The following is a 9285-nucleotide window of genomic DNA, read 5'->3' on the forward strand; positions in this document are numbered from 1 at the left end:
GACATTTGTGATATGAATTCAACACCATCACGTTGTGGGAAAAAGTACTTTATAACTTTTATTGACGATAGCACTAGATATTGCTATGTGTATTTACTTAATAGCAAAGATGAATCTATTAATGCATTTATACAATACAAAAATGAAGTCGAAACACAACTGAATAAGAAAATCAAAATGATTAGAAGTGATAGGGGTGGAGAGTATGAATCTCCCTTTGAAGAAATATGCTTAGAATATGGAATTATTCATCAAACTACTGCCCCATACACCCCACAATCCAATGGAATTGCAGAAAGAAAGAATCGAACATTGAAGGAAATGATGAATGCCTTATTGATAAGTTCTGGTTTACCGCAAAACTTATGGGGCGAAGCTATCCTTACAGCAAGCCGTATACTCAACCGAGTGCCCCATGGCAAAACAAAGTCCATTCCATATGAAGAATGGAAAGGTAGAAAGCCTAGCTTAAAATATTTCAAAGTGTGAGGGTGTTTATCCAAGGTACAAATACCCAAACCCAAAAGGGTAAAAATTGGACCAAAAACCATTGATTGTGTTTTTATAGGATACACCACCAATAGTAAAGCGTATCGTTTTCTGGTTCATAAATCAGAAAATCCCGACATTCATGTTAATACGGTAATGGAATCTAATAATGCTGAATTTTTTGATAATATTTATCTGTATAAAATAGAATGTGAGTCGTCTGGTGAAAGACCTAAACGACCTCGGGAAGAAACAAAGGAAAATATGCCTAACGAAGAGAATCCAAGACATAGCAAACGTCAGAGAACATCGACTTCCTTTGGTCCAGACTTTTTGACATTCTTAGCAGAGAATGAGCCTCAAACTTTCAAGGAAGCAATGTCTTCCTCCGAAGCACAATATTGGAAAGAGGCAATCAATAGTGAAACAAAATCCATATTAAACAATCATACTTGGGAATTGGTTGATCTTCCTCCGGGAAACAAACCTTTAGGCTCCAAATGAATTTTCAAGAAGAAAATGAAAGATGATGGCACTATTGATAAATATAAGGCAAGACTCGTTGTCAAAGGATTCAGACAACGAGAAGGTCTTGATTATTTTGATACATACTCACCGTTAACAAGGATAACATCCATTTGGGTATTGATAGCGTTGGCTGCAGTGTACGGACTCCACATCCATTTGGGTATTGCAAAAAAAAAAAAAAAATATCCCAAAACTTACATTGCAAAGCTTTAACCCATACATATACAAGTATATACACCCATATACAATATTATAACATATATCCATATACACCCATATACAATATTATAACATATATCCATATACACCCATATACAATATTATAACATATATCCATATACAACCATATACAATATTATAACATATATCTATATACACCCATATACAATCCTATACAATGTTATACAATATTATACACCCATAATATTATACAATATTATACACCCATATACAATATTGTACGCCCATATACAATATTATACATTCATGTACAACAACCACAACGCCGCCGCCACTGCTTCATCTCCGGCCAAACAAACTGGACCAAACACAACGTCGGCGGAATAGATCTAGGGTTTCGGAAGCAGTAGGAGGCGGGGGAGAGAGAGGCGAACTAGATCTAGGGTTTTTCCGGCATTTTTGGCCACCGCCGCGAACTAGATCTAGGGTTTTGGGGAGGAGAGAGAGCGAGAGAGAAGGATTTCCATGGCGGCGGCTGCGATGTGTAGTGGCCACCACTGCGAGCTAGATCTAGGGTTTGGGGAGGAGAGAGAGCGAGAGAGAAGGACTTCTTTGGCGCCGGCGCCGACGGCGATGTGCAGTGGTGGGTGGCAGCACTGGAGGTAGAGAAAGGGGAGAAGAGAGAGAAGGTTGGGTCATTTTTTGATAAGTAATTTTTGTTTAAACTGAAGATACTGTAGGAAAGAAACTCAAATATGGGCTAAATTTGGTAGCATTAATATCCCAATTGATACTGAGTGTAATTATCTCAATATTATTTGAGCAAAAGTTATTGGGTTTAGCCAAACCCGTATTCCGGCTTCTAGCTCTGCCCCAGTTCTCTATCCTCCTTCGTTTTTTCTTCTTCCCATTTAGAAAAAAAAAGAATGTTAGTTTACTAAATAACATAAAAACATTAAGAATAAACTCGTGAAGATACTCATAATAAATTTATTTATGTATTTCGCAATTAATGTTTTCTGTAGTTGATTGAGAAATATACTAATCCATCATAAGCTAACTTCAGTTCCTAGTTGTTTTATTACCGAGCTAACTTCAAGATTGAAGAAACTTGTAATATACAAGAACTCCCCTCAAGGCTCTGATGCTTAATTATCTGACTATTAGAAAAAGTGTGATCTATAGTTGCTTCAGCCCCTGATAGGAAATTAGTATTTTTTTTTTCTTTCCCTTTCTGAAGACACAGTTAATTAGACCAAGTTTTAGGAGTATATAACTTAGAGCCTGTTTGGATGGGCTTATGCCTATAAGCTGTTTGCAGCTTATAAGCTAAAAAAAATAAGTTGGGGTAGTCTAACTTATTTTTTTTGGCTTATAAGCTGTTTTCAGCTTATAAGCTGCTTTAGATAAGCTAAATCAAATGGGCCCAATTATTTTTTTGAGCTTATTTTAAACACAAAATGACTTTAAGCTGGCCAGCCAAACACTCAAAAAAACTGAAAACAACTTATAAGTAACTTATAAGCAACTTATAAGTCAATCCAAACGGGCTCTTAGTTGTTCCCATTGAAAATAGAAAATTTTATTAGGGTTTAGAAGCTAGAAATAATGTATGTACGTCATTTATCTGCTGGATTTGCGTAAGCATAGAGAAATAAAAACATATTACTCGTTTATCACTTTTGATTTATTTTTTATGGCCTACTTTTTAAAAACATTCTTCTTCTTCTTTCTTCTTCTTCTTCTTCTTCTTCTTCTTCTTCTTCTTCTTCTTCTTCTTCTTCTTCTTCTTCTTCTTCTTCTTATATTACCATATATTTTTCTATCCATTGATTTCGGGTTTGAATTGGTTTTCTTTCGTTTTACAAAACACAATAAATTCAAGATGGTTGAAAAGCTTGAAAACAAATGGGTATTATTGTAAAAGCTTGAAAACAATGACAAATCATGAAAACTGAAATAAGTGCGGAAGAAATCGAAAAAGAACAAACCCTAGTTCATACGAAGGTCCTAGAGAGAGGAAAGAGCATTTGTTTATTTCTATGTAAAAATTAAAATGGCAAAAGTGTATAGACGGGCTAAACATAACTTACTAATGATACGGGCCGGGTATATAGAGGCCCAATGTAAAAAAAAAAAAAAAACAATACAAAAACTAATTTCTGTACAAGTCCATTTCTAACAGCCCCCTCAAGCTGGAATCTAGACCCAGCTTGGACATCAAAACTTTGTGTTGGACCCCAGTCAAAGGCTTAGTAAGGATATCTGAAGAGATGTAGGAACATATTTCAACGAGATCAGTCCTTCAGCTAGCTTCTTACGTACAAAGTGGCAATCAATCTCGATGTGTTTGGTGCGTTCGTGGAATACAGGATTTTTGGCTATGTGTAAAGTAGCTTGGTTGTCACAAAACACATCAACAGGAGATAAGTCAGTCAATCCAAAATCAGCAAATAAACGAACCAACCAAGAAATTTCAGCAACAATCTTTCTAAGTGCCCTATATTCAGCATTAGCTGAAGAGAGAGCAATGGTGGGTTGTTTCTTGGACTTCCGGGAAATAGGAGAACCACCCAAAATCATGTAGAATCCAGTAATGGAGCGCCTAGTTTGAACACACCCAGCCCAATCCGAATCACAAAACCCAGTCAAAGCAAAATCCGGAGCATCATTTAGAAGAATACCTAAACTCGGAGACCCAGCCAAATATCAAAGGACATGAAGACCAACCTCTAAGTGAGGCAGCCGAGGACAGTGCAAAAACTGGCTGAGGTGTTGGAAAGCAAACGAAATGTATGGACGAGTGTGTTGAAGAAAATTCAGCTTACCCACCAATTTTCTGTAAAGGGTTAGATCAGGCCAGGGACCCCATTATCAGCTGAAAGCTTACCATATAGTTCCAATGGACTGACCACTGGTGTAACAGTGGAGCAATTAAACTTAACCACTGGTGTAACAGTGGAGCAATTAAACTGAGACAACAGATCTGCAACAGATCTGAAGTGAATTTATGTTGAGTGACCAGCAAACCATTAGAATGTTTTACTATTTCCAAGCCAAGAAAATAGTGTGCTTCACCCAAGTCTTTTATTTTGAACCTATCATCAAGGAATTGTTTTAGAGAGGCAATTTCAGCAGTTTCATCCCCAACAAGGAGTATGTCATCAACATATACAGCCACAATAGTAATTAAAGAACCAGACAACTTAGTAAAACGAGAGTAGTCATTCATACTAGGAAGGAACCCCTTGGAATGCAAAGCTTCTACTAATTTGGCATACCATTGTCTAGAAGCCTGCTTTAACCCATACAGAGATTTTCTCAACTTACAAACTAAGTGACCAGAATCAGAAGAAGGAGCCTGAACCTCTAGACCTTGTGGAATTTTGATATAAACTTCCTCTTGAAGGTCCCCATGGAGGAAAGTATTGTTGACATCTAATTGAAATTTTTTCTAATGTTTCGTAACAGCCACAGCCAAGAGGCATTTGATGGTAGTCATTTTTACAACCGGGGAGAAAGTTTCATTATAATCCACCCCCTCTTGTTGATTATCACCCCTAATAACCAATATAGCCTTGTATCTTTCAACAGCCCCATCAGCCCTTTGTTTAATCTTATACACCCACTTAGAAGGAATAATCCTCTTACCAAGAGGTAAAGTCACAATATCCCAGGTTTGATTTGCCTCTAAAGCACTGAATTCCTTCAACATGGCGTCCTGCCAAGCAGGGTGGGTAGTAGCCTGCTGATAATACCGAGGTTCTAGCATAGCAATCTCAGCATGCCAAGCAGGGTGGGTAGTAGCCTGCTGATAATACCGAGGTTCTAGCATAGCAATCTCAGCAAAAGTAGAAAAATCTGAGGAAGAGAGACAGAGTAGCAAACATAATCCTGAAGGTAGGTAGGAGGAACAATGGGTCTGGCAGATCTTCTAGGGGGAACAGGAGGAGTAACAGGAACAGGATAGGCTGGATTTGATAAAAATAAAGAAGGAGGAGGAGGAGGAAAGAGAGGAACTGAAGAAGGAGATGCATAAGGAAAAATTGACTCATGAAACAAAACATCCCTTGAAAAAAAAATTGTGAGAAGACAAAGATAAAATTTTGTAGTCTTTCTTACCAGTGCAATATCCCAGAAAAACAGACTGAATAGACCTGGCTTGTAATTTGTCCCTTTGATGGATGGGAACAGGGGCATAACATAAGCATCCAAAAGCTTTAAAATAAGTATAGGATGGAGCAGAACCATGAAGGAGTTCAAATGGAGTTTTGTTGTGTAACAGGAGAGATGGAAATCTATTGATAAGGTAAGTAGCTATGAGAACACACTCACCCCTATACTTAACAGGCAATTTAGACTGAAAAAAAAAGAGCCCTGGATGTCTCAAGTAAGTGTTTATGTTTTCTCTCCACTACTCCATTTTGTTGTGAAGTATGTGGACAAGATGTTTGGTGGAAAATTCCATGGGAGGAAAAGAATTGAATGGCTTCATTGCTAGAACCCAACTTAAAAGCATTATCTGACCTAACAGTTTGAATAGTAGTAGAAAACTGAGTCTGAACAAAAAAGAAAAATGCTTTGATCAAAGTAAAAGCATTGAATTTGGTAGACAAAAGATGTGTCCAAGTACATCTGGTGTAATCATCTACTATTATGAGGAAGTACCTATGTCCATTATAAGTTTGAGTATAGTATGGACCCCATAAATCTAGTTGAATAAATTGGAAAGGTTTAGTGGAATGGATGGTGCTTTCAGAAAATGGCAATCTTTGTTGCCTAGCCATGGGATAGATGGAACAATGAAACGTTTGTTTATTTGGTAAGAGGGGTTTAATACCAGGAATGGATTTCATCTTGGAAATAGGCATGTGACCAAGCCTGTTATGCTAAGACAAGTCAGGGCTGAGAGGAGTATCACTAGAAATAGAATCAGAAAAAAAAAGCATTATTAAAGGAACATACAAAATTTGAAGATTAAACATTATTTCAAACAGAAGTGGTATTCATAGTGGATACATTGGAAACTGTAGGGAAAACATTATAAGAAGAAACAGCAGGAACAATACAAGTAGAAGGAATGGTAGAAACATCACTAGCTACTGAAACATTACAAGGTGCGGAAGCAAAAAGAAGAGAGGAAACAATACATTTCAGAAATTTGATTATTAGTAGAAGCAGCAGGAGGTGATATTGCAGTGAAATTGGCAGAAGTACAAGAGGAACCATTCAACTGAAGAACATAGAGTCCATTGGAGAGTTTACCAACTTCCAGTGGCCTCTTCAGAGAGGGTGAGTATAAGTAATTTCAGTGCTAGTGGTGCCATAACAACAAAAGCAGATGGAAACAACCAACAGCTAAACAAGGAGTCAAGTAAAACCTAGTTTTCAACTAGTCAACCACCAACAGTCAAAGGCAAGCCCTGATTTCACAAATCACAAACCCTAGCTAAGAGAAAAAGTAGAGATTGATGTTACCGGAGTTCTTCAAGCTCGAAGAAGAAGAGAAAACCTTGATCAACAACACAAATCACCGCAAAAACTCCGATCTACAAAAACTCGAACTTGCCCAGTTCGATCTAAAGAGAAATCGAACAAAAATGACCTCGATTGAGAATATCACGAACAAAATCAACAAAACTGCCTCGAACAAACCCGATCTATATGAAACTTCAAAGAAAATCACTCAAAATCGAGTTTTTTTTTTTTTTGTGAAAACAGAAAATCAACGAAACAACTTGAGGGTACTATCGCTCGAACGAGAACAACAAGATATAACAGGATCTATTGCTCTGATACCATGAAAACTGAAATAAGTGTGGAAAAAATTGAAAAAGAATCAAGGATGAAACCCTAGTTCATACGAAGGTTCTAGAGAGATGAGAGAGCATTTGTTTACTTCTATGTAAAAATTAAAATGGCAAAAGTGTATATTGTTACAAAGAGGTCCTATTTATAGACGGGCTAAACTTAACTTAATAATGATATGGGCCAGGTATACAGAGGCTCAATGTAAAAAAATAATAATACAAAAACTAATTCTGTACAAGTCCATTTCTAACAAACCACCATTGTTGCAAAATGGGATTGTAAGATTTGTTATTATTTTGGCAAATTGATGGTTGAGATTTGTTCTTTATGATATATGAAATTTATGTTTTAAATTTGAGGTAGATTTGGGTGTAGTTGATCATTGATATTCGAAAAACAAATTGTCGATTCTAGGTAAAAATTTATGTACCTGAACTTCATGCGAAAATGTCTTAAGCTTAGACAAATAAATGCCCTGATCGACCTCATACCAAAATATCTGAAGTTTTCCTTGCCAGGCCATAACTTTAGTAAAAAAAAAAAAGTGTTTGAAGTTAGGCCTTGCAAGATCACAACTTCAGTAAAAACATCTAAAATTGGCATTGGCAATTCAAACATTTATATATCCAAATAAATATTTAATGACAGAGTATGAAAATACAGTAAAAAGTCTATAATATGCTACTTCACAAGAATAACTACCACTGAGCTTGGTAGTAGCACGTTGATCTACATTCATTTACTAATGTCTGAAGTTATAATGTGAAACTCCTTGGTTTTCGCATTTTCAATAAGGCCATACCAAGGCCACTACTTCAACAAAAAATTTCTATATCGCCTTGACAAGTCATATCAATTTTTTTGATTAAAAAGTCTGATATTGGGCCAAACACTAGTAAAAACGGGCCAAACACTGAGTAAAAAAAAATAAAGGGACTATGTCGGTCATGAAAACCAAGCACAAACCGTCTCAGTCCGTCAGTATTCCCTTCTTTTTTAAAATTATACTTACACAAAATCGACAGACGACCGTCGGTTCTTTTCCTGCAATTCTACTTGAGAAATTATACCCTAGATACTCTATCTATTTAATACACGGTATGTTTTGCGGGAAAATAAAAATAATAGAGTGACGAACAAAGTCGATTTTGGTAAAAAAGAAATAAAAAATTATTTTAAATAAACAGACTTTGTCAATCATTTTAGATAATTAATGTATTTTATTTTTAGAAAAATAATTAAATAGAATAGTTTTATTTATTTTTTATTAGACAAACAATTAAAATATATAAAAAATATTTTATTTAAATAATCAACGGATAATGTCGGGTTGCCGACGGATTTTTGGTCAAAATGCAATCAACTCTTTCAATGAGTAAATCGACAGAATGACCAACATCGTCCATTGATTGTTCTAAAGTTAAATCAGACCGACCCAGGTCTCAGTCCCGTTTCCCTTTTCTCCTAATTAAAAAAAAAAAAAAACACCCTCCGGTGATTTTCCCACCCAACAGCATTATGGTGACCCCAGCCCTCACGTCTCACCGGCCACTCGCCCAAGCCTCACCGGCATAGTCCAGCATCCCCCTCCCGCACCCCAAACAAATTTGAGGTTTGTTTCCACCATTTTAGAGCCTTTCAATTTCTTGAACTTTAATTTGATTCCAGATTTTTAGGTTCAATGTTGATGCCTTAGTCTATTTTGGTTAAATTTATATTGTTATTGACGTGTTTGTGAACTTGTGAAAAAAAAAGACTATATTTGCCAAAACAATTGAAGAGATGATTTTTGACGGGGTTTTAATTAAAATTGGCTATATTTTATGTTCAATATCAATACGAATGTGTTAGTTTATTTAAATATCTTTTGTATTGTGATTAATCTTGAATTTTTGAAAAAATATAAACTTTAATTGACTAGTTTTGATTTTTTTTTATTGTGCTTTCTTAAGTTATAAAAGTTAAAATTCTTTATTGGGGATTCAAAAAATCCTGAAAGTCGTTTGGAGACTTTATGATAATTCGTACCATTTTTGGGGTAACACTCCATTTGCCCTGAGGTAGACTAAGTTTAATGAGTTTAAGGTATATAATTGCATTACTTTGTAAGACTTTAATTTAGTTTCGGAAAAGGGCCCAAAATGCCTCTAAACTATGGGATTTGGTATAATATTGCCCTCCATCCACCTTTCCGCCCCCAAATATCCCCGCCGTTAACCTGTGGAGTCTAAAATGTCCTTATTTTATTTTATTTTGGTAACTAACCAACTTGTATTA

The sequence above is a fragment of the Lycium barbarum genome, chromosome 9, assembly GCF_019175385.1.
Source record: "Lycium barbarum isolate Lr01 chromosome 9, ASM1917538v2, whole genome shotgun sequence".
NCBI classification, from domain to species: Eukaryota; Viridiplantae; Streptophyta; class Magnoliopsida; order Solanales; family Solanaceae; genus Lycium; species Lycium barbarum.